This window comes from Schistocerca cancellata, chromosome 6, assembly GCF_023864275.1.
Source record: "Schistocerca cancellata isolate TAMUIC-IGC-003103 chromosome 6, iqSchCanc2.1, whole genome shotgun sequence".
In the NCBI taxonomy this organism is placed as follows: Eukaryota; Metazoa; Arthropoda; class Insecta; order Orthoptera; family Acrididae; genus Schistocerca; species Schistocerca cancellata.
The window spans coordinates 494,719,964-494,747,384 of NC_064631.1; positions in this window are offsets into that span (position 1 = coordinate 494,719,964).

The window sequence follows — 27,421 nt, forward strand, 5'->3', positions numbered from 1 at the left end:
TCCTGCTCTGATGTAACTTAGCTTTTCCTGCAGGTTCGGCACCAGGGTCTAATAGGCATCATACTTCACGGAGCAACAAAGAAGAAAGTGTGGGAGACCTTGGGAGCCAGGAAATGGGTGCTCCTCTGCCAATACAGCGGCCTGGAAATATGTCGTCCGAAGCTTTCCCTTTAATGCCAGCGAGAAGACGCACCATTCTGCAGCAGAATGATGCTAGGTTGCAGTGTTGACCTGTGAGAATGGACAGACAGCCAGAGCTATTGATGCCTCTCCCATGACAAGCGGACCCACAAAACTCTCATGGGGCAGACCACACCACAATGTTACCTTCGGACTGTAGAGCGCAATTTCCATGCTATGGTTGGTGGTCTGAGAGCACATTTACGCTCTTGGACAGAGGAAAGCAATCTTGGTCCACGAACATCACATTTTCAGATATTCTGTGCTATTGACGGTGCTACTCAGACTGTCAGTTTCAGATTCTTTGCGCTTTGTCATATCATAAAGTTGATGTGCATGCACTTCCTAGTAGGCGTGAAGCTTCAGTCTCGTATGTAGCACCTCGTGCACCGCAGTTGGTGGTATCTGCAACTGTTAGTCCGCAGCCCGTGGTCGCGCGGTAGCGTTCTCGTTTCCCACGCACGGGTTCCCGGGTTCTATTCTCGGCGGGGTCAGGTATTTTTCTCTGCCTTGTGATGACTGGCTGTTTTTTGTGTGATGTTCTTAAGTTAGTTAGGTTTAAGTAGTTCTAAGTTCTAGGGGAATGATGACCATAGATGTTAAGTCCCATTGTGCTCAGGGCCGTTTTGTTTTTGCAACTGTTGAGTGACTGATTTCGTTGCGCTCCGTGTAAAATGTCTGTTGCCAGTTCCAGAACTGTTTCACTCCTTACGGACGTCCAGAACTCGGCTCTGGGTAAGTGCCTGCTACATCCACATATGCATTCAGTAGTGCTTCGACGTCCACAACTTATCCTCTCCACGATACTTCCAAATTCCTTGAACCTTCTGCAGCGCTGCCTGATGGTTGTGATGTTGGTGTGCTTCTGTAAAGTGTTCAGCAAGTTCGGTTGGATGTGGTTGTCAGATGTGGTCTCTAACAACCATTCCACACACTGTGCCATGTGCTCGGAGGGCGGCTGTTTTCTTTAATAACAATAAAAGAAAATTTACTACAGATCTATGTAAAACCGTGCCGCAGACCGCACCTTTGTACACACTTCCTCGTTTCAAATACGTGTGACGAACGTTGTAATGATCATTTCTGGCCACGCTGAATGTTATGAGCCCCCAACAGATTAGCGATAGTTAAGGCACTATAAGTTGGCTGTCGGCCCCAAAGGATACTGATAGTTAAGAGTCGGCACCTTTAGGAACACTTCCTGTCGACTCTTCTCTGCTACAGATTGCTGACACACTCGGCGACCCCAAAGTTGTGTCAGCATAGTTGTGTTGTTTGTCTGAGCAGATGATTAAATGATTAACACCAGTAACTGCACTTACACGTAAATGCATTCTGCGATATGAGACACCATAACTAATACATACCAAATATCCATAATGAGATTTTCACTCTGCAACGACGTGTGCGCTGACATGAAACTTCCTGGCAGATTAAAACGGTGTGCCCGACCGAGACTCGAACGCGGAACCTTTGCCTTTCGCGGGGAAAGGCTCTACCAACTGAGCTACCGAAGCACGACTCACGCCCGAGTTCGAGTCTCGGTCGGGCACACAGTTTTAATCTGCCAGGAAGTTTCATATCAGCGCACACTCCGCTGCAGAGTGAAAATCTCATTCTGGAAACATCCCCGAGGCTTTGGCTAAGCCATGTCTCCGCAATATCGTTTCTTTCAGGAGTGCTAGATCTGCGAGGTTCGCAGGAGAGCTTCTGTAAAGTTTGGAAGGTAGGAGACGAGGTAGTGGCAGAAGTAAAGCTGTGAGTACCGGGCGTGAGTCGTGCTTCGCTAGCTCAGTTGGTAGAGCACTTGCCCGCGAAAGGCAAAGGCCCTGAGTTCGAGTCTCGGTCGGGCACACAGTTTAAAAAAAAAAAAAAAAAAAAGAAAAAAAAAGAAAAAGTTGGTAGAGCACTTGCCCGCGAAAGGCAAAGGCCCTGAGTTCGAGTCTCGGTCGGGCACACATTTTTAATCTGCCAGGAACTTACATACTAAATATTTTCAAACTCATTTCTCCGGTACTCATTGCGTTGTACTGCAACAGCCTTGATTTAATTTCGTATTACTAACTACAGATCCAAACAATAAAGCATTCGCCCTTGTCACATCCTCTAGAAGCGCAGTGGCCGCGCTGATTACCTCTCTGCCCCTGAGGTAACGGGCCAGAGCTCGTTAGCTCACGACCGAATTTGTCAACATTAGTTAAAATGAAGCAAAGTCTCAAAATTTTCCAGTTTCTGTAGTTTTGTTTGTTACTGAGCTGGAAACATACAGTCTTAAGAAGCTTCTAACGTTATTGACGTTTTCGGATTCGGCCGTTAGTTGCTGGGTGCATATTATTATAAAATCGGGTGAGTACAGCAGGTTGCACAAATACTTGATCCGAGCCGCACTCGATCCGCGGACCGCAGTATGACGATCACTGGCACAGACGGACCTTGAGGACCGTGTGCAGACCTTTAAAAATGACCTGCCTCTCGCAAACATTTGCTGCAGACGTGTAGTGTCTGTAATTTTTAAGCAGTTGGCATCTCTCTGAAGTCTGCCAGCCAATGTGGAATATAGTTTTCGTTCGTCAGTTCATTCTACGTTATCATGAGTTCTGAATAATGCCACTAAAGGAGCCTTCCGATGATTCCTACTTTTCCTTCATTCCTGACACTTGCGGACTGCTATACGCTCTCCCCTACTTTCCTTTCAATTCATTTCGGACTACTACTGAGTTTTGCTGTGCAGGCGTGGGTGCCCAGTCTCTTGCAACCCTTTAGCAAGATATGACCTCAGACCTTGAGCGCACCGTTTACGTGTTAAAGGAATAACTGGGAACATGCTATAGTATCAACATCTCCTTGATAGCCTTATTGCGGTCGTTCATTTTATTTAAGACTTCCGGTAGCAGCACTAGTAGCTTCAAAGTCCTCAAAAATTCCGCTCGTTAAATTTTAACAAGCAATTGCACACAGCGTGCCTTTCAACATGATGCAGTTCGTATGCAAATGAAGGAGTCAAAGTTGAGTCGCCGGGTAATGTCGCATTTTTGGCAGCAGTACTGCTTCTATTCTGTTCCTCTGCGGATGAATGGGAACATTACATTCAGAAATACATCCTGCAGATAGTCAGTAGAAAGATTGCTGCTACAAGCAACTACCTACAGCAATCGAAATATTCTGCTGTTGAGGTACATAGCATACTCGTACAACTGATAAGAGCTTGAGGCGTGGACATTGGCTGTAAAGGAGGGAAAAGTAGTAGCATATTTACATGTCCTACGATGTAGCGTCGGAACTACAGAACGGACTGACTCTGACTAATCATTCTCAAAGGCTAAAAGAAAACCTACGTCAGCCTGAATGAAGCTATTTTCTACATCAAATAGTTAAAATATCTCACCGAAAATAAAAGTGATTACCATGTAGGAAATTTGAAACGAAGATTGAATTTTAATGTCCCATCGATGCCGAAGCAGTTACAGGGGGAATAGAAGACTGAACAGGAAGAAGAAAGGAAGAGATGTGAGACGTATGTGTCTCAAAGGAATCATATCGCTGCTGAAACAGATGGAAGGAATCGGCGGTGGTATTCTCAAACGAACAGCATCGAGTTTGCCCTACCCATCTAGAGAGACAGAAGTGAATCTAAACCTGGACAATACGGCATATGTTCGAATCCTTCTCTTTCCAAATTTTCGTAAAGCGTAGTACACGTTGTGTGATCTTATAAGGGACTAGTATTACGTTTAGCCAACATAAATATGTTTCAAGATAGTATAAAAATATGAGGTCTTGTATAATCTACTACCTAGGAAATCTGGCACTACCTGGGTATTTACGTATTACAATCTTCTAATAGCCCATATCACCCTCTCCCGTCTCTCCATTGACCTTCATTTCCCCCTCTCTGTCTTTTTCCTCCTCTCCCTATCCCCGCCCCCATTTCCGTCCACCTCCTCCTCCACTTCTATTTGTCAATCTCCTCCTCTTCCTCCACTTCCACCTCTCTCTGTCCATCCTCTCCTCCCCACTCTATCTGCCTCTCTCCTCCTGTCTGTCTGCATTTGCCCCTACCTCTCACACTGTGTCTACGTCTCCTATCTCTCAGTCCATCTCGTCTTCCCACGCAACTTTCCATCTCCTCCCCTCCCCTCTCTCTGTTCGTCTCTATGTCCCAGGGTCACTGTCTACCTCCTTCTCCCCCTCCCTTCTCTTTCCATCATTCCGATATCACTGCCACTCCCACCTCAACGTGAGGCTGGTAGGTTTCGCTGCTACAGAATTACCACTAGATAGTAAGTAACATGTGTGCCAAGTTTGGTAGACACCGATTGAGCGGCTCAGATGCTGGACATATGGTAATACGACATTCAAGGCAAACACATGTAATATTCTCTGCTGTTATACTCCATACGTCTTCAGAGACGATGTTCATTTTATCTTTGGTATTCAGCTGGGCGACTTGAGTTTAGGTCTCGCAAAACGTTACAAAACAATTTCTTCACTGCAGTGCTCATTCTGGCGACATGACTTATACAGTGAACAGATGTTAAAAGCAAAATTCCGTCCCCAATACTCGTGCACTTGTTTCGGACCCGAAGACAGAGAATTCTATCGTTGTTGTGACACTTGATTCTGTCGTTCCGTGTAAACTGCAAAACTGCTATGAGAACAAAGTAACTCACGCGAAATAAGACTCAAGTGAACAAGGAAGTTTCCGTCGTGTAATCGCCACATTTCTACTCTCAACATTTGTAATTATTCTGCTCTGGCATGGCGAACGATACATCTATAATCTTGATACATGCTGGGAAGAATTACTTGTACTGAGAAATTCTAACATTGCCTAACTCTTATCACTAGCAGAAATGGGAGAAGTACTTATGATAATTATCATGGTGACTAAAAAAACTAAAGAAACGATTGTTGTTTTTAACACTGTTATAACTATACAAAACTTATGCTACGATAATTATGTTCGGCTGTCACCGACCATTAAACTATCTGTGGCTTGCTCAAAATAAGAATCTTGCAGTAACGTTACTTCTAGATCGTCTTATCTACACGTAATACCATTGATGAGTGTAAGTCCGAGTTCAGTTGCAGATGCGTTTTGCGCCTCTTCTGCATATTCAACTAGTCATTGATGTTGGTTGTCATTTTCTCGCGCCCGTCGTCCTGTGTTCGGTCCCAGAATATCAATTTCCACGACCTGACCTCCTTTTCCCTTTCCACCATTGTTCATTCGCACACATCTTCCATTATCATAGACACCTGAGCCATTGTTTCGCGCCGGCCTGGGTGGCCGAGCGGTTCTAGGCGCTGCAGTCTGGAACCGCGTGACCGCTACGATCGCAGGCTCGAATGCTGCCTCGGGCATGGATGTGTGTGATCTCCTTATGTTAGTTAGGTTTAAGTAGTATGAGTGCTGGGGGACTGATGACCTCAGAAGTTAAGTCCCATAGTACTCAGAGCCAAGCCATTGTTTCGCCATCCGTTGTTTTGTGGTCCATAGCCTTCATTCCTCCTTCCATTCCAGCCTCTGTTGTGTAGTACATAACTATTGCGGTTCCGTTTTCCGGGCTCTTCGTTGTTCCTCTTAATTACTCCCGAAATTTCCCGACAGTGAACGGTTTCCGTAAGGCGTTCTATTTCGTACATTTCCATTCCTATTACTGTAATGGCTATGTTGTGGACGCGACATAGGGCCTGCGACGAAACTGTCAGAGTTTCTTCTGTGTTCTCTGATATTCTCTGCTCGGAATGCGTACTCTAGTTCGCAAAGAGTGTTACGGAAAGCACTGAGCTCCACATTACACCTGCCTGTTAATACTTGTTGATATGTTGACGGAAGTTTGGTGTGCCAGTGACGTATGAATTCACCGGTAGAGCATGGTATGTCAAGATACTGTTTCTTTTCAATCACTGTATCAAGGAAATTGACTGGACTTTTGTAGCCTGAACTCTCGAAATCTTAGCCAACAATCATCTTGTAGTTTATGCACACTTGCGTCTCCTTGGACCAGTAGGTATTCAGGAAAAGGTCCTTGAACTCCTGGTAACTTCTACACGTCGCTGATACTCCGTTCATTTTCTCCGCAACTGACCCTTGCAAGTGTCCACAAATAAGACTAATTTGTATTTTAAAGGCCAATTTGGAGGTAACAGAGGTCAAATTGTGATCTCCAAGTGCTTGGTAAGTAAAATTACCCTCATCTCGGGATTTTCTAACTTTCGAACTAGTGAGAAGTCTTGAAAATCAAATACCGTTTCGTCGACAACTTCCATCCTACTGAAAATATCAGTTCTCCTCGTTCGACGCCCCCTCATTTGTGCTCCTTCCACGTTTTGACAAAATGCGAAGTTTATCTCACCATGTTCTCTACTCGCTGTTAATGGTATGTAGTTATCCGTCCCGTCTGAATTGGTTTCTCGTTCTGTTGCGCTCGCGCTTGGACGCATTTGAAATTGTTTCCTTAGAGCCTCCTCCAGTTTCTTCTCCATGCGCGTGTTGATCGCTACTGTTGAAATTTGAACGAAAGGAGAGTCTGGACCTCTTCAGTCCGCTCACTGAAGTTGCACTTGTCACGTCCGAACTAGTCCCTAATTTGCATAGCTCTGACTCTAATATGCCCATAGCAGCTGTCGCATGAAGATCCGTGGCTACACATATTTTCGTGTCGATGCGCTGCTGCACGTCATTTTGGCGCTTTTCCATGCTTTTTATCTTCTTGTTGGAATTGAAAAGTGCCTCTCGGCCTTGCTGTTCTGTGCGTTTGCTCGCTTTCGATGCTTCAGCTGTTACTCGTCTTGCAAAACTTGCTACAACCTTGGCGCTCTCTGCCGTCTTATTAGCATCACGTGCAATCTTTAAACGTTTCATTGCTGTGGTGTTTACTTTACGTATTCCTAGAGTTGATTTGCCCAAAACTTGTGCTCCTCTCGCATCTGATTCACCTGAACACCGATATTTTTTAAGTCCATCCTCGTCTCAATAATTATCTCCTCCACTCCTTTCAGTCCATTAATATTTTTCTCCTTTCCTATAAGTCCAGTCTCCATTTCTTTGGTCTCTCAAGTTTCTTCTCCATTCCCATTAAAGACTGAAGTCCTCTTCCTTTTCCTCAGTATAGTGATCGACCGAACTCATTCTTCATTTCTGCGGTGTTGTATCCGCAGCATTTCGTTCTGATACCGGACTGTCTTCTCTGACCGGATTTCTAGCAATCAACTTTTCTTCGATATGTTGTGGTACGCTCACATCTTCTATCACACACAATCGGACACTGTCCGGCCCCTCAAGGAAAGCCTTATCGGTTTCGTCTCCCTGATTTCCTTGTTGCACGACATCGATTTTGCTAATACCGTTCAACAGGAACTTCTCCCTATGATCAGACTGTCCCTCTACCATTTCATTGCGCTCTTCCTCGATGATGTATGCTTTATTTTCCCACTCCCAGTCTACTTGTCTCCCTGCCCTATTTCTCGTTATCATTCAAATTCTCTATCCACAACAAACTTTAATTATCCTTGCAAAGTGTTGCCAACCGTATTATCTAACTCACAACTTATATGAAGTACAGTACAATGATGTAAAAAAATTGCAAAGACGTATGCAGATTCAGAATAAAAAACAACCAAATGCCAGAAAATACAATAGTAATCACTACAAAAATTAAACGACAACGCCATTGGGAACAATGGGAAAACTGTTGGCATGTGACACAGAGGTCACTGACACAAATACACTATAAATAAAACAAATAATGGCATAAACAACACAATCATAGAATTAAGTACCTTTACATACTAATGAACGATACTTTTTCCTTTTTTTTATATTTCGTCTGATCATAATATGGACCTGTTTGGCAAGGATGCCAAATGACATAATCACAGAAGTGCCAATGACCTAGATCCTGGCAGGGTCACCAATTCCAAGCTTCTCACATTCGATTGTAATCAAGACTTTAATAAAAATGGCAAAGGTAATGTTAATCAGAACACAGGGATGAGTTGTGATCTAAATACCAATAGATTTACTTATTCTTAACATCACAAGACGAAAAATGGCTGACGAAACAACACACTAATATTTTTTATTGGACAGTCCCTTTCCATGATGTACAGTCTGTGAAGAACGAAGTGAGCAGTTGGGAATCAACACACCACACTAAGTAGCACTAATCTCTTTACCTGACTTCATACATGTGAATCCGTGGCATGACCCAAAAACTGCACTACTATAAAGTATCTATACTCTACTATTCCATAAAGAAAAATATGGTTCTAAAGAACAGGGTACTGAGAAGCATATATTGGAGCCCTAAGCCATAGCAGCGAATACTTAACCCTCCTGCTAGTCAGGGCGGCACACTGCGATTCACTCGGTTACTGGAGTCATGGAAGGCAGAAATATGTTATTAACGGCGCGCGCTCGAAGAAATTCAAGTACACGGTCTCGCGTTCGGCTAATTCTGAACAGGTACTTCCCTATGGCCCGCATCTCGTGGTCGTGCGGTAGCGTTCTCGCTTCCCACGCCCGGGTTCCCGGGTTAGATTCCCGGCGGGGTCAGGGATTTTCTCTGCCTCGTGATGGCTGGGTGTTGTGTGCTGTCCTTAGGTTAGTTAGGTTTAAGTAGTTCTAAGTTCTAGGGGACTTATGACCACAGCAGTTGAGTCCCATAGTGCTCAGAGCCAGCCACTTCCCTATGAACCTTTGAAACCCTAGCGGGTTCAAGCGTGCAGGTGGACCAGTTTACAGGTCTGCAACAACCAATCTGACGCCATGCCATGACTATGAATGATGGAATACGTCGAATGTTTAGATGGCCAACTCGAAAGAAACAAGTACCCCCACACATCACTCTTTGTGTACGTGATGCTAGAAGCAGTACCTCTGATGGTGCAAATGGTAACTTTCACATGCTCTAAGTGGCACACTAGCAAATGACACAAGTCTCACCGTTTAGCTACAGATCTGCAGTTACTTACTAGCGAAGCACCAGTAGAAGAGAGTGTTCTTCTCTTTCTCTTCGTTTTCCTCACCAGGTCTGCAGACTACCACATTTACATCTTAGAGTGCTCCCACTTTAGCCCAAGCCACTGATGAGCTGGAGCACGGCACTCGGTGCTGCGAGACCACCCTTTGCTCTGCATACACAGATTTCACCAATTAGCGACTTTAAAAATCAATTGGGAGAAAAGAAAAAGTGATTCAGCTTTGCATCCTCTTTCCCACGCGTTTACGCTGTGTTTTTTGCTAAACACATGAGCTGGATGGAATAACAGCCCTCCATAAAAAAATCGTTATCTCCCCTGTTTCATCGTCTTCTAAATTTCTGAAGAATGGCCGTAAACTGCCTGAATGACTCATGCCTTCACAAATATGTGCTGTGGCAGAGTCTGGACGTCTGAGCGCCACAGACTTGTCCCACATAAATTGCCTGAGACGCACAGTTGTCTCATCAGCTTCCTACCTAACAAGGGCCCATCCTCTGCTTTATTGCCGGTCATCAATGATATGCCCATGGCAGTGACGACTCCTCAGTGCTAATCAGTCTATCTGTGCGTCCACCAACCGATTGGCGCCATCCAACGGGTCTGCACAATGAGATCGAGGAACTCGGCAGTCGGCAAATGTATTCACACAGGTTCCGCAGAAACAAACTTTCCCCTTGGCCCTCAGCCACAGTACACTTTTACTGCAGTCGTTTAAATTCGGCACACTCTTCCTTTGAATGCAGCTAAACCTTAACTCTATTCCTTCACTAGAGCAACAAGCAAAAGCGTTATCTCCTGCCAACAATTTCACCATATGAATGAAATCAGATCCTATCAAGGTAAAGCAAACAAGTAATAAAAATCAACTTCCCTAATAACATTATGCAGCATAACACCGTCTCAGAAGAAAGAGTGCCCTGCAATCTCTTACACTGCTGGAGTTCTGGAATGTTTTTGTCTGTAGAGTCCCCGCAAAATGTATGTGCAATACTGCCATTTCTGTTTACACACCGCATCCAACCTCTTAACAGGAACGTCAACATGAATTCAGGGAATAATGCGGTAGAAACCACATTCTTCTAGATTCAACAGCACCGGAAAGTGAGGTACTTAACGAAGTCAGTGCAGAACATTGAAATAATAAAAACTACTCTTTTAATTGGAATTAATCGACAAATGATGCATCGAACTACACTCCTGGAAATGGGAAAAAGAACACATTGACACCGGTGTGTCAGACCCACCATACTTGCTCCGGACACTGCGAGAGGGCTGTACAAGCAATGATCACACGCACGGCACAGCGGACACACCAGGAACCGCGGTGTTGGCCGTCGAATGGCGCTAGCTGCGCAGCATTTGTGCACCGCCGCCGTCAGTGTCAGCCACTTTGCCGTGGGAAAGCAGCTCCATCGCAGTCTTTAACACTGGTAGCATGCCGCGACAGCGTGGACGTGAACCGTATGTGCAGTTGACGGACTTTGAGCGAGGGCGTATAGTGGGCATGCGGGAGGCCGGGTGGACGTACCGCCGAATTGCTCAACACGTGAGGTCTCCACAGTACATCGATGTTGTCGCCAGTGTTCGGCGGAAGGTGCACGTGCCCGTCGACCTGGGACCGGACCGCAGCGACGCACGGATGCACGCCAAGACCGTAGGATCCTACGCAGTGCCGCAGGGGACCGCACCGCCACTTCCCAGCAAATTAGGGACACTGTTGCTCCTGGGGTATCGGCGAGGACCATTCGCAACCGTCTCCATGAAGCTGGGCTACGGTCCCGCACACCGTTAGGCCGTCTTCCCCTCACGCCCCAACATCGTGCAGCCCGCCTCCAGTGGTGTCGCGACAGGCGTGAATGGAGGGACCAATGGAGACGTGTCGTCTTCAGCGATGAGAGTCGCTTCTGCCTTGGTGCCAATGATGGTCGTATGCGTGTTTAGCACCGTGCAGGTGAGCGCCACAATCAGGACTGCATACGACCGAGGCACACAGGGCCAACACCCGGCATCATCGTGTGGGGAGCGATCTCCTACATTGGCCGTACACCACTGGTGATCGTCGAGGGAACACTGAATAGTCATCGAACCCATCGTTCTACCATTCCTAGACCGGCAAGGGAACTTGCTGTTCCAACAGGACAATGCACGTCCGCATGTATCCCGTGCCACCCAACGTGCTCTAGAAGGTGTAAGTGAACTACCCTGGCCAGCAAGATCTCCGGATCTGTCCACCATTGAGCATGTTTGGGACTGGATGAAGCGCCGTCTCACGCGGTCTGCACGTTCAGCACGAACGCTGGTCCAACTGAGGCGCCAGGTGGAAATGGCATGGCAAGCCGTTCCACAAGACTACATCCAGCATCTCTACGATCGTCTCCATGGGAGAATAGCAGCCTGCATTGCTGCGAAAGGTTCATATACACTGTACTAGTGCCGACATTGTGCATGCTCTGTTGCCTGTGTCTATGTGCCTGTGGTTCTGTCAGTGTGATCATCCCGGGTTCGATTCCCGGCGGGGTCAGGGATTTTCACCTGCCTCGAGATGACTGGGTGTTTGTGTTGTCCTCATCATTTCATCATCATCCAGGAAAGTGGCGAAATTGGACTGAGCAAAAGATTGGGTAATTGTACGGGCGCTGATAACCACGCAGTTGAGCGCCCCACAAACCAAACATCATCATCATCATCATCATCAGTGTGATCATGTGATGTATCAGACCCCAGGAATATATCAATAAAGTTTCCCCTTCCTGGGACAATGAATTCACGGTGTTCTTATTTCAATTTCCAGGAGTGTATTTTGGAGAGACCAAATATTATTAAGAGGTAATAAGAAAATGTCACTTTTTGACCAATTTCACCATGCATACACCCCTTGATTACCTGACCTTACCGAGCGAGGTGGCGCAGTAGTTAGCACACTGGACTCGCATTCGGGAGGACGACGGTTCAATCCCGTCTCCGGCCATCCTGATTTAGGTTTTCCGTGATTTCCCTAAATCGTTTCAGGCAAATGCCGGGATGGTTCCTTTGAAAGGGCACGGCCGATTTCCTTCCCAATCTTTCCCTAACCCGAGCTTGCGCTCCGTCTCTAATGACCTCGTTGTCGACGGGACGTTCAACTCTAACCACCACCACCACCACTATCTGACCTTAAGAATGCCAGAGAGAAAGAGTTTAGGAAAGGTTTCAAATTATGTTCAGAATTGCAATTGATCTCCATAAAAAAATGAATTTTTCCACAGTCGTCAGTGTTTACGACGCCATATTTCCTAAACTTTTTTTTTTTTTTTTTTTTTTTGTACAGCTATCTAACTTCGCAAGGACATTTGGTGGTGTACATGGATGCTTTATGATAACATATTTCGGGTAGAACTAGTAGTAAAGAAGTGATAAATTGAAAGTCATGTAAGACACGGTGAAATTACAGCAAGCGATAAATGTTTTTCTTTCATCGCTTTGCGAAGATTTGAAATTATGTTTAAAGTTTTTTGCAAGTAGCTAAGTGCTCTCCTTCACATCATGAATATAGTCTTGCCATTTGCACGTGTTGGTTTATGTTTCTTTTCAGTCTCAGTCTCATTTTATTGAGAGGTAGGTGGATTTTAACCCCACTGCGTTTCTTCCCAGGTAATAAGTGATGTGCGTGCTATATTTGGCTGAAATGGATCTAGTGGCCTAGGCGGATATGTTGAACGTATAGTTTTTTGAGGTTCAGAGTTAAGTAGTGAAAATCAGATCCACCGCAGCGCAGCGTTTTTCTAGGTATTTTTATTTAAAGGCTACTGTCAGGAGCTAGTATAGAGATCAGATACGGGTTTCACGAGGCAGATTTGTGACCATAATTTGCAAATATTCAGTGAAAATTTGCTGAACTATGACGAATTAAAGTCCCTCGTTTCCCTTTTCTGTCTTTATGCGAATGCCTTTGTCAGAATCTACTGTAGGAATTTTGCTGAGTTTTTCACTAATTCAAAAGGAAGGTTAGTTAAAAAATGTTAACATGTTGAGAAATCTTATGGGACTTAACTGCTGAGGTCATCAGTCCCTAAGCTTACACACAACTTAACCTAAATTATCCAAAGGACAAACACACACACCAATACCCGAGGGAGGACTCGAACCTCCGTCGGAACCAGCCTCAAAGTCCATGACTGCAGCGCGTAGACCGCTCGGCTAATCCCGCGCGGCTGAAGGTTAGTCTGTGCAAGATCGACATATTTACAGAAGTGGTAGTATGGACCGAAACAAGAAATAATGTCTAGAAACAGTGGGCTCTAAAATGCATATCTTAAGAGCTATGAACACTTTTTCACCTTTGTTTCTGTTAAACACGTGCTTATAGAATTTGGCGTACGCGCTTAAGAGCCCTTACGTAGGACCCATGTTTTGCTTCCTTCAGCCAAGAGCACGTTGAAGAAATAATAGAAATTTAAAAGGGTAAATACTGATTAAGTGGAAACCTTGTAAGTGTGTCAATGAGCCAATTTTCGGACATAAATTTATGTATAAGTATCGAAGTTCTTAAAAGTGTAAAATATTGGTTTGTGACTGATGAAGCACAGAAGCATGAATAGAACGCGCGATTATTCTTAGCACCATTTCAAACAGACAACCGTTAGTGATTATTATTTCCTCTTCCCAGGGGGACAACAGTTTTCAGAGGAAATGTCTGAGCTTTTTCTAGGCTCTAGAGTTAACATGACAAGCTATATAAGAAAGAAATATTTACATTTCACACGTTACATTGTTTTGTTACGTAGGATGAATTAATACCGTGGCCTTACAGAATGGTATAGTCGACTTGAAACAGGCTCGATGTAGAAAGGTATCCCCATATTCCCGTGAGTTGCAGTTCCGCTGATAATTATAAATCCGTCCAAAGCTGCCTCTGTTCTTTGTAAACCACTTGGTCTCCACGATCGAAGTTCCATATCATCCCGAAGCGACAGCACTACTCTTTCCCAGTTTGTCTATGAAAAAGAATGACGACGAGTCACCTTACGTACACTTATTGTACGTATCGTGTTGTGTCTTACATTTGCATTGACATTGGTGTCAGCTGGCCTTGGTGGCCGAGCGGTTCTAGGCGCTACAGTCAGGAACCGCGTGACCGCTACGGTCGCAGGTTCGAATCCTGGCTCGGAGATGGATGTGTGTGATGTCTTTAGGTTAGTTAGGTTTAAGTAGTTCTAAGTTCTAGGGGACTCATGACCTCAGCAGTTAAGTCCCATAGTGCTCAGAGCCATTTGAACCATTTGACAATGGTGTTATTTACTTTTGTTGTCCCTTCAAGAGAGATTTTGAATACGTCGGCCGATAAATCAGAGACTCTCGTCTGTCCCCTGCCAGCCATTGCCCGACTGCGGCAGGCGTGTGATGAACACAAGCGACACCGCCCAGCGGCTGGACGTGCCTGCTGCCGAAGCGAGGGAGAGCCGGCATCCGGTGCGACGGGCGCTTCGGATGCCAGCAGCGCTTGCAGCGTGGCTGCCGTGCCGCGTATATTGGCTCGAGACCTGTTCCGTGGTGATGCCCCGCCACCAGTTAGCACAGCGAGGACGCGGCACAGTTACCGGGTGATCTAAAAGTCAGTATAAATTAGAAAACCGAATAAATCACGGAATAATGTAGATAGAGAGGTACAATTTGGCACACATGCTTGGAATGACATAGAGTTTTATTAGAACCAAAAAAATACAAAAGTTCAAAAAATGTCCGACAGATAGTGCTTCATCTGATCAGAATAGCAATAATTAGCATAACAAAGTAAGACAAAGCAAAGATGATTTTCTTTACTGGAAATGCTCAATATGTCCACCATCATTCCTCAGCAATAGCTGCAGTCGAGGAATAATATTGTGAACAGCACTGTAAAGCATCTACGGAGTTATGGTGAGGCATTGGCGTCGGATGTGGTCTTTCAGCATCCCTAGAGATGTCGGTCGATCACGATACACTTGCGACTTCAGGTAACCCAAAGCCAATTATCGCACGGACTGTGGTGTGGGGACCTGGGACACCAAGCATGACGAAAGTGGCGGCTGAGCACACGATCATCACCAAACGACGCGAGCAAGAGATTTTTCACGCGTCTAGCAATATGGGGTGGAGCGCCTGGTTATAATAAAACCCCATGTCATTACAAGCATGTGTGTCAATTTTTACCTCTCTATCTACATTATTCCGTGGATTATTAAGTTTTAAAATTTATACTGACTTTTTGATCACCCGGTACTTAAGCACTGCTCGTTAGCTTTAAACAGATAAATGACTTTTCTTGATAGCAAGGTAGCTGATGAAACATTTAAAGTTACTTTTTCAATACGAAGACTGGATCAGATTAATTTTGTAACCAGATCGCTAATATAAAGCTACACGAGGAATGACCTACTTGGGAACCCGCCACACGTCTTATCATACATTGTCACACACGTAGAAAGGGAATGACACTAAAATCGTAAGTGTTCCGCTATACGGACTGCTCAACAAGCAAATTAAGATGGCGATGATGATTTCAGCCAAAGACTATAGTTTTACAAATGAGCATCTGGTAAGTACACACGTCAACATAAGTTTAGCATCACCTCGGTTCCGAGAGTTCTACATCTACATCTACATCTACATCTACATCCATACTCCGCAAGCCACCTGACGGTGTGTGGCGGAGGGTACCTTGAGTACCTCTATCGGTTCTCCCTTCCATTAGAGTCTCGTATTGTTCGTGGAAAGAAGGATTGTCGGTATGCCTCTGTGTAGGCTCTAATCTCTCTTATTCTATCCTCATTGTCTCTTCGCGAGATATACGTAGGAGGAAGCAATATACTGCTTGACCCCTCGGTGAGGGTATGTTCTCGAAACTCCAACAACAGCATGTGCCGAGCTACTGAGCGTCTCTCCTGCAGTGTCCTCCGCTGGAGTTTAGCCAGCATCTCCGTAACGCTTTCGCGATTATTAAATGATCCTGTAACGAAGCGCGCTGCTCTCCGTTGGATCTTCTCTATTTCTATCAACCCTGTCTGGTATTCAAGCAGAAAATTGGAAAAGAGGTCAACTTAAACATCATTTCCGCCCATTTTATTGCTCATTAAAACCACACATTGCATGTTGCACCACCATACAGCGAGACCTTCAGAGGTGGTGCTCCAGATTGAATTACATACCGGTACCTCTGATACCAAGTAGCACGTCCTCTTGCATTAATGATCATTGTATTCGTCGAGGCATACTATCCACAAGCTCATCACGGCTCTGTTGGTCCACATTGTCCCACTCCTCAACGGAGATTCGATATAGATTCAGAGTGGTTCGTGAGTCGCGTCGTCCATAAACAGCAGTTTTCAGACTATCCCAGTCATGTTCGATACGGTTCATGTCTGGAGAACATGCTGGCCACTTAAGTCGAGCAATGTCGTTATCCTGAAGGAAGTCATCCACAAGATGACGAATGCCTCGCCAATATGCTGCCGATATGGTTGCACTATCGGTCAGAGGGTGGCATTGACGTATCATACAGCCGTTACGGCGTCTTCCATGACCATCAGTGGCGTACGTCCGCTCAACATAATGCCACCGCAAAACAGCAGGTAACCTCCACCTTGCTGCACTCGTCGGACAGTGTGTCTAAGGCGTTCAGCCTGACCGGGTTGCTTCCAAACATGTCTCCGATGATTGTCTGGTTGAAGGCATATGCGACATTCATAGGCGAAGAAAATGTGATGCTATTCCTGAGCGGTGCATTCGGCATGTTGTTGGGCCCATCTGTACCGCGCTGCATGGTGTCATAGTTGCAAAGATGGACCCCGCGCCTCGGAACGGACGTCGGGAGTGAAGTTGCACATCATGCAGCCTATTGCGCACATTTTGAGTCGTAACAGAACGTCCTGTGGCTGCACGAATAGCATTATTTGATGTGTGTACATAGAAATTTACTCTTGTTTGAAGTTTTGCAAAATAAATATCTACAAATGCTCACTAAATTAAAACGATGTGGACATAAATATTTCTACTCGACTCTTAATAAATTTCAATATATTATAATGTAAAATGTAGCTGGAAGCTTAAGAGACGTCTATAGCTTCGTTTATAAAGTATACTTATATGTGAGAGCTTGAAGACAGTACATGTACAAACAAATGTCACGATTTTTGGACGTACTACAGTTGCTTGAAAATGACCAAAAGTCAAAATCCAATTACATACATGGTAGAGAATAGTACAGCCTACCTGGATCAGGTTTTCATTAATTAAACTTGAAAAATGTTTGTGTGTGTGCAGTTTAGTTTCAGTAATGTGTAGCTGGAGTTAGGCCAAACAAATACTGCACATCAATTCTTTCATGCAACGACCAGCGCAAAGAAAAACTGTTTTTTTTTCCCGTAGCGAGCCAAATCCAAATGATTTTAAAGCGGAATTTTACGAGCCCATTCGACTGAACGGTCTGATATCAATATAGTGCGCTATTTGTTTTAGTGGTGTGTGTTAATAGCGATAAGAATAATGGGATTTTCGGTTAAATAACACCTACAATAGCAGGTATAGGGTCCACAAGCAGGCGTAACCTCACTCATGAAATGCCTAAATAAAAATCGTTCACAAAATAAATCTTTGTACACTTGGGGAGGATACACCTTCCAATTTATTACAGTGATCAGTGAATAAAGTAAGTGATATGGCAACCAGTTTTCCACAAAATCAGAATCGGTGAGCTTCCTGTACTAATTCCGCTGATCCGAATCAAGGGATAGTATACATACACTCTGTGTGCGACCAGTAAACCTTCCCTTTTAACCTCGCACACAACACTAAACTTCGTTACTGAGAAAAATAAGCTGGACCGACCTTACAGATTGCTTTTACATTGTAATATCTGTTCAACAGCTTGTATCTACGACAGACAAAAGTGACTTCGTCGCCAACACAGTGCAGCCTCGAAAGTAACTCTCCAACAAAAACTGGAACCAGTCAAGGCATGTAATAGTAATAGTAACAGCCAATTCTCTTCAAACTAGGAAGCCGCACGGCTTGAAATACAGCAGTGATTACTACTGGGTGAGAGAAAAGTTTCGTTCACGCTACAGACTTAATACTCATGTAGTGACTGAGCAGACAGGTAGCAAAAGATATTATATTGGTATAGTGAAACTTACAACGGAATCTCATGTATTGCAGAAAAAAATTGTTATGAGTCACAAGAAAGTAAGTTATACTGTGAGGAAATGAAACCTGCTGTGAAATTGACACTTTTCATTATGTATTGTTACACAGTCCGATAATAGCCATCCGGACACCTGTTAGTAGACATTAAACTGGGCTGCGTCAGTGCTTCGCCTTTATGACTGAGTTGTGCTCCCTTACTGCTTGGACAGAACGAATGAGGTGTCTGAATGACTGTGGAGGAATTGCTGCCCATTCTTCTTCAAGATCCGAAGTTGAGAAGGCAGTTACGTGTTCTAGAGTGATACAACGTTCTAACTCATCACTAAGGTGCTCCACTGGATTCAGTTTGGGACTCCAGCAGGCCAGCGCCTTTCTGGAATGCAATTGGCCACAGATAATCCTTTATGATAGGGTCCATACTCAGGCTGGCACAAATAATCATCATCTCGAAATCACTAGTTTCCATTCATTCACTATGTGGTGGCCTCCACGTCAAGCGTCACTGGCAAGTATAAGAAGCTGCTTGACGATTGTACCCATCATGCTAGCTGGACTACAGGTACACCTTTGAAACTCACAAAGTATTTCTTCCGTTGACGTCATGTGATTTTTGTCAACCACTCTCCACAATGCTCGATAGTGCCTGGCAGAACGCGAGGTCTTCCTGGAGCTGGCTTAGCCGTTATCCTTCCTTCAGGTTTCCACTTCACAATCATATCACCGATAGTCAATTTTGGCAGTCATGGAAGCGTTGAAATGTCTCTGATGGGTTCGTTAGACGGATAACATCCAACATCTAGTCCACGTTCCAAGCCACGGAGCAATGCTGACCAATCAGTTCTGCTGTTACTCTTCCCTACTGATAACGTAATCAGATTTAAAATGTAAACTTCCAAATCCGGAAATATCACAGTTAATAAAATGTTCCGGGCCATTATACTGTGGTCGAATGCATTTCATCCTAAAACCCAACGTCCCGTCCTTACCTGCAGGACATTTTCAAGGGGTATCGTAGCAATTTTGAACGTCCCTGGCTCACAACTGGCTACAGCAAAATTCCGCTTCCGCGTGCTTCAGCGCAGTAGCGTCACGTGACATGCTTTGAATGTTCGAGCGTAAACGCCGTTGTCGACTGCCAGCATCCTCTGTCGTTATCGTGCAATGGTGGAACACTGCTACACATATTCTTCAGCTCCGGAATCCAGACGTCATTAAATTTGACACAATACTTCTTCCTGCTAAAATTCCTGGGGGTATTTTTCAATCTCTATCCCCCCTTTGTGTAACCTTTCATGGTATGCGCTTGTAGCTGTCAGTACTTTAACGCGATCAAAACGAATGTGGTGGCTTCCGGCTGCACAGGGCGTTCCGCAGTTGCTGATCTGTTAATCCCCACTCTTCTGTAAATCTCCTTGCGACCTTTTGGTCGTTTTTTGACCGTTCGTTTTGTAGTACCCGCGGATATCTTCCACCTCCTACTTGGCGAGCGTCCTTGGTCGACTTTAGGTGATCTTGTACCTTCGGGGTGGGTTTGTGTATTATCGCGATGTTCCGATTTTTAAAGGTATTTAATATGCTGTCCTTAACGTCGTTAATAAACAGCAGGAAAACTTCCGATTTCACCGAGGCTTGAGCATCGCTATAATTTCTCCGCGTGCTCTTAGATCACTTTTCACCTCAGCGAACGAATGAGCATTCCTGAGCAATGGATTGGTGAGCTGTCTTAATTCTACGTCAAGCAGTTCTGGTTCGCAGACTTTCTTTCCACTATCAGCCAACGTTCCCTCACCATTGTTGTGGGTGGTGGTTCGAATCCCGTTGTAGGTAGAGGTCTGTGTGCGTGGGTTTTGGATAAACCGTCTGGCCCAACTAACAGCTTCTTTCTTGAAAACCAGCACATCCGCCGCCAAGGCAAACTTCAATCTTCGGATTGATCACGTTGAGATGTCAGTGAAAACGACCCAGCTCCTCTCCGTCGTACCGCCACAAAAAAAAAAGCTATCATCCACGTACTGCATTCAAATATTTGGTCTCTCGTTCGCAGTTTCCAATGCCTTTCCTCGAATGTTTCGATAAAGAAGTTCGCTATAGACGGGCTTAAGGGGCTCCCCATAGCGACACCATCGGTATGTTCACAGCACTCATCGTTACATTTGAAACATGTGGTTGTGGATCAATATTTAAACAGTTCTGCAGCAATGGAAGGAAAAATCCGATCCAGCTGTTTGCAACACTGCAGTGAGCATAACCATAGTGAATAGCGATACCACAGTAAAATTAACTAACATATTCTCCGGCTCTACCACTATGCGTTCAATTTACTGAAAAAATGTGCGGAATTCTTGGTATATGAATCCAATCGGCCGACGTAGCATCGTAATAATGAGGTCAAAAACTTGGTAATCCAATAGGTGGGCTAGTCAACAGCACTCACTATAGGACTTACAGGAACATATTCTTTGTGTGCCTTCGGCAATTGATAAAGTCTTCCTGGTAGAGAAATTGAATTGAACAGACTTTTTTGAACGCTTTGTTCGGTGGAGGACTCCCTTATCAACCGCGTAACTGTTCCAGGATCATTGTAAATGGGGCCTATACTCAGTTTCCTAGTCTCATAGAGGAATTAAGGAAATTGTAACCACTAATATTTTACGTTTTAATTTCAATTAAATTTCGATTCTTCACAAACGTATTCTAATTTAGTACGCACACTTATTACACCAATTGAAATATTTACGTTAAAAATTCATTAAGAGAGATTTTTCTGTTTTACATACAGGTGCCAATATGGAAAGATGGGAAATTTATTACAAATATGTCGAACAAAATTGTAACGCTCTCACTCTCCCAAAAATTACCTTGAAGTATCCGACTAGGAAGTAGGTTGAGATAGTCATATGTACTGGATGAATGAAACAATAACAGTGACGGCTTTCCTGATCGCGATGTTCGCAGTGATGAATATATTCGAGAAATATTTGATGTAGACAAACTCCAATTCGCAAAGAAATTGGAGAACAACTAGAGCCTGTCACAAGTTCTAGAGGAAACAGACAAATCACTCTACAGATAGCTACTGATGTTTCTAGCCCCACCATAAAACTACAACTATTCAAGTCCCAAGGTTCAGCCCTCATATGAGAAAAGACCTAGTGCCCGAAGAAGTAAGACGCAGCTGAGTCGATCGTAAATTCTACCAGTGAAAATTTGGCGAAAATGCGTCCCGATATTAAAGTAAAGGAACGTACGGCTTACAAAGACATTACAGTGCAGGGAGAGAACGCTGTGATTGGAGACACAGCTTTTCGAAGGATATTGAGATCCGCGAAGGAGCGGATATTCTCTCCCTTTATATTTTCATTCATTTGTAAGACAATTTTTCGATCAGCGGCAACAAAAAAGACCTTAGGGACATTGCTTAGAACACTTCGATCGATCAATTGGGCACGAGGAAACAGATGGATAAATATGATCCACCTGCGGCGATTACGGGCATATTTAAGAAGCTTATTTGGAACAGCAACTTGCTTTATACCCCTTGAGTGGATATGACAGTTGATGAAACTTTGGTATCGTTCAGAGGGACGCTTAAATTCCGTTTATATACGCCAATAAAACTGCCAATTATGGCATTAAAGTCCTGAGCTTGGCAGATGCACATAATGTATATATTTACAATGCCCACATCAACTCCGGCTAAGGATGTGATAGAGCCACACTTTGTCCAGCAGAAAACAATTAGCATTCACAAACAGAAAAATTATTTGCGACAATCGGTTTTGTTCATTTAAAACTTGCTCAGGAGTTGCTAGCTCACAATTTGGTATCAGCTGGAACACTGAAAAGGAATAAACCCAAGATATTAGCGGAATATCAAGGAAGAGGGAATCACTGAACTGGATCTAACTTTTTATGCCTTTCCAAAATATGACCCTGTTTTCTTATTTCTCCCAATAACAAGGCATTCCTCCTTCTTTAATCAGTGCATCTTTCCAATTACGATGGTCTCTCAAACGGTAAACCTTAAATCACATTTCTTACAAGGAAACAAAAAGTGGAACAGACATACTAGATATGATATATGGTGTTTATTCTGATAATTGTCAGTTTTCTCTTACCAAACCTGCCTGCATGAGGACTTCTTGAGCCGCGTGGGATTAGCTGAGCGATATAAGGAGCTACAGTCATGAACTGTGTGGCTGGTCCCGGCGGAGGTTCGAGTCCTCCATCGAGCATGGGTGTGTGTGTTTGTCCTTAGGATAATTTAGGTTAAGTAGTGTGTATGCTTAGGGACTGATGACCTTAGCAGTCAAGTCCCGTAAGACTTCACACACACATAATCGGACTTCTTGAGAAGAGCCAACGTGCTTAGAGTGTTCACGAAAATTGTGCAAAACTTTGGCGACGAAAAACAGACATTAAATATTCTTCTTACATAATCTCTGTGTATTCAGATTCATTACACTGTAACTGTAATAACGTAAAAAAATTCCAAACGAGATCTTTCTAGTTATAAATTTCTGTATTTTGTATTTTAACTTTGGTTTTGGTTTAAAAGGTATTACTGTGTTCATTTATACTTTGAAAGCAACACTGAAGAGTGAAAAAGTGAGAAACGGAAAGAAAAACGGTGTTTTAAAGCAGGTGAATAGGAAATTCAACTATTTGTAATATATGGTGGTTTTCAGCTAACCTTAACCTTGGTCCCATTCGATTTAAGCCCACCCTCTTCATAAGGATAAGGGGCTTGCATAGACTGCAACATCATAAAAGCTTATCAAAACACATTATATGTAATCTTGGTCTATGATATTTTTATTGTAATTTACTCCTTAAAGTGGCTGTTAATGGTTCTATTAACCATTAATAAAGGCTATAATGAATTTAAGTGAAGTTGCTGCCCACTGTCAACGAGATGTTGAAACCGAAGAATTGTAATTTATGATGTCGTACTGTATGCAGGTTTTTTTATCCTTCTGAGGAAGACGGGTTTAAATATGTTGAAACCATGGTCAAGATTAACTGAGAACCACCATATATTGTAACTGCCTGTCTGTCTTGCTGAAGTTCAGCTTTTTAACATAATACATAGTGTTCTAGGAACCGATGTTCCATCTTACTGCACACTGGAAGCCGTTCCGGTTAGAGTAGTGGCATCAAGAATTCATGTGGCTGGCGGTTCTCCAAAGGGGATGACTCAGCCAGCGGATGTTTGTGTATTTTCGGTTCATGAAGATCAGGACTAAAATATTAATACCGTAAAATAGTTCGATGCAGCTCTCGAAAATTCTTGAAGAATTCTTAAGTTTTCAGACCGTCTCTAAAATTATGAAGTAACGTCGATATTTTTCGTGCGGCCATGTGGCTATGATACCGAGTGCTCGCCTCCGACGTATGAGATTTGGGTACGAGTCCTGGCTGACGTAAATTTTTAAACAGAGGTGTATATTCTAGCAGCAATTCTGTGTTTAAAATACATAAAGATGACGAAAAAATCAGTAGCGCTCGTTGGTTCGAGTCTCGTTTCGATATTAAAGTTTTGCTTTTATATTTTTCCATTTCCAATACCTACGTCATTTCAAAGTGTAATTCATCAAATATGTGTTAGTTAACAATAATATATTGGACTGGTGCATAAGTTCCTGGCGTTCTTCAATAACTTTAATAAACCCAAGAGATTGCTGTTACGAAGATGTCACTCATTAATAATATATTCTCCTTCACTATTTACAAAAATCTGCTAACAGTGGCGCAACTTTTCGATTCTGCGACTGTAGAACTCAAGTGGTTTTGAGTCGAAGATCTCGTCGAACCATGTTCGGAGTACATTTTCATCCTAAAAGGATGTCCCTCGAATGTTGTTCGACAGGGCCCAGAGAAGGTGAAAAGCTGAGAGCGGAAGATCAGGTGAATAAGGTAGGTGAGGAATGAGTTGTCAAACCAACTCCTGTATAGTGGTTGTTGTCTGTCTATCAGAAGGTGGGCAGGCTTTATCGTAGAGTAGCATCACTTCGCGCGTTCTTTCTGGTCGTTAATCTATGAATGGGTCTCCAAGACTCCCCGGCTGTCGACATTAAATACCAGCAGAGTGATTACACCTCGAATGAGTAATTGATAGTACACCAATACATATGTGTTCCTCGTGATGCATAACGTCATCTTTTGTAGGCACGCGCATGTCTTTTTACGGTGAATTGATGCTTTGTTTGGACTCAACCATTTCTTTCTTTTCCTTGTTGTAGCATAAGGACACCATTCCTTGTAACAAGTAGCGATATACAATAGGAATGGTCGGTATTGATCACTGACCACGTGTAGACGAGCTACCAGAGATGCACATACGGCCACCGCTGATTTATCTGATTTTTGGTAAGCCTATGTTGTTCCCCGTGCACTCAAATGTCGCACAATGGTGAAATGATCACAGTTCACCGCACCTGCCAGTTTCGTGTACACTGATGTGGGTCATTGTCTATTAACGCGTTCAAACAATCTTCATCGAACCCCGAGGGTCTTCCTGATGGAGCATACTCACTAATGTCAAACCGAACCTTGTTAAAACGGAAAACCATTTTGTTACAAGCTACGTTCAATGCTACTATCCTCATACTTCGCACAAACGTTTCTGACTGCCTCCACTGCTGTCTCTTCTCTACTGAACTCAAACAGAAGAATTTGTAGGAAATGCTCCGATTTCTTCAGTTGGTACTCCATTTTATAACGTCAACAGCCACATTCAGCACGTCCAGGTGACAAAATAACAAGATGTAAACTCAAATAAAAAGAGTGAACTACAAATAAATAACGGCAACCGATAGATGAACCCATAACAATTGGGATACCAACATGCAAAACATAAACGCTATGAACTTAATCACCAACCTAGTAACTAATATTTTATGAAAAATGTACGTCTTCTTCTTTCCAATTAGATATCGAATACAAATACTCAATTATCATTGCAAATACAAATCCTTGAAAACTGGCCTTTTGTAAAAAGGTTGTTTAGAAAAATAATTACACGCTATATTCTTTTTCATCCTTAAGTATTTTACTTTACGCATGATGGAAATGTTCAAGGAACAACGTTTCTTCTAAGCCAGAATGATATTTTCACCCTGCAGCGGAGTGTGCGCTGATATGAACTTTCCTGGCAGATTAAAACTGCAAACCAGGAGAGCTTCTGTAAAGTTTGGAAGGTAGGAGGCGAGATACTGGCAGAAGTAAAGCTGTGAGTACCGGGTGTGAGTCGTGCTTCGGTAGCTCAGATGGTAGAGCACTTGCCCGCGAAAGGCAAAGGTCCCGAGCTCGAGTCTCGGTCGGGCACACAGTTTTAATCTGCCAGGAACTTTCAATTTCAAATTTGTTGCCAAACAGGTACCACTTATTGTACAGAGGTGATGACGCGCATCAGTGATCTAACATACGTATGAAAGTGAATTAAAGTAAGCAATTAAAATATTTAACCCTCTGAAATAAAGGAATACGTTTCACAAAGAACCCTGGGTAGAAGAGAGTGAAATATTTTGGGTAATATGGAATTAATATCTCTAAAAAAAAAAGGAAGTATAAGGATCACTGACCACATACAATCGGAAATGAATTGTCTAAGAACACTATTTACCATTCGCAGTACATAACTTAAACAGAGCCGCTCGAAAAAGCATCAAAACCTTAAACAGTATTTATCGGAGGGGTACATTATCACCAGAAACTGACAAGTGTTTGTTTACTACTCTGTACAGCTTTGAGCTTTTCATTGGTTTGTGTTTTTTCTTGTTTTCATACTACGAGAATCCAAAAAAATCCGGCGGAGTCCTACCAAATTGCTGAACTTGTAACCCTTGTTGACTTGTAGATAATCTAGACAGGACTTCCAACAGTGCATAAACAGCTCGTAACCTTGACGGAAAACTAGTTGTCCGACCAAGCTCGGATTATACTCAAGACATGAATTCCACATTTGCGGGGACGCTGCCAACATACACATGGTGATAGAATCATGGGCTGTCTCTCAACATCGTGTAGATCGTCCATTTACCGGGCGCAGTGCAGCAAATTCATAGTGTCATGGACTGACCTAATCGTTGAAAGTCTATTGCGGAAATATTGAGATGTGGTGCCTGTGTTGGTGCCCTTATTCGCGAAAGTGTTGATGGAGCAGCATTTTGAGCACGAACTGACCTATCGTTTATGTCGGAAAAATATGCAATGGGATTCATGTTAGGCGATTTCAGTCGCCAAATAATTTGCTCGAATTGCCCAGAATGATCTACAAACCAATGGCGAAAAATTGTGGCCCGATGATACGGAGCAACGTCCTCCTAAAATTTACTTCGTTGTTTGGGAAGATGAGGTGCATAAAAGGCTGCAAATGGTCCCAGTTAGTTCCACTGACTCAGAGGACTCGTCCACCCCATGTAAACACAACCCACACCAGTACAGATCCATCACGAGCTTGAACGGAGCCTTGTTGTCAGCTTGGGTCCATTCCTTCGTGAGGTCTGAGGACCACTCGAACCGTACCATCAGCTCTTACCATCTGAAATCGGCACTTGTAACGCCGGAAATGCATATCCTCCTATTTCCATCTATTGCACTGCAATTTTTTTTCCTTATTTTGTTACCTGAACATATAACATTTCTGTGTCTTTGTATATTGTAATTATTTTATTATTTGTATATATATGCATTCATGTCGATGTATAATTGGTTTGTTTTGTGTATATTATTTGTATTTATACGCTGGGTCTGGCCTAGGGAAAACTATGCTATCGAACGAATACATCGATAGGTCGTGTGGAGAACCAAAGTGTTTAGGATCTTTGGTGGTGTTAAGTCTGTCGCGTGGAGCGCGGGCAGAGGGAGTCTGGCTGGAGTAGTGCAGTGGAGCAGGTGTGTTGTCTGACGCTCCCGCGAGTAGCCGCGCTTTCGGGGTTTGGGAGCATGTAATTGCGCTCGAATTGCTATGATAGTTTCTGACACGGTGTCGCGGGCGGGAAGCATTAGCTGGCGCACATCAAGACCCCGTTTCGCCTGGTGACCGTGTCCAGAAGGAGGTGCGCCAACATCCAGCTTCTGCAACAGCGGCGGC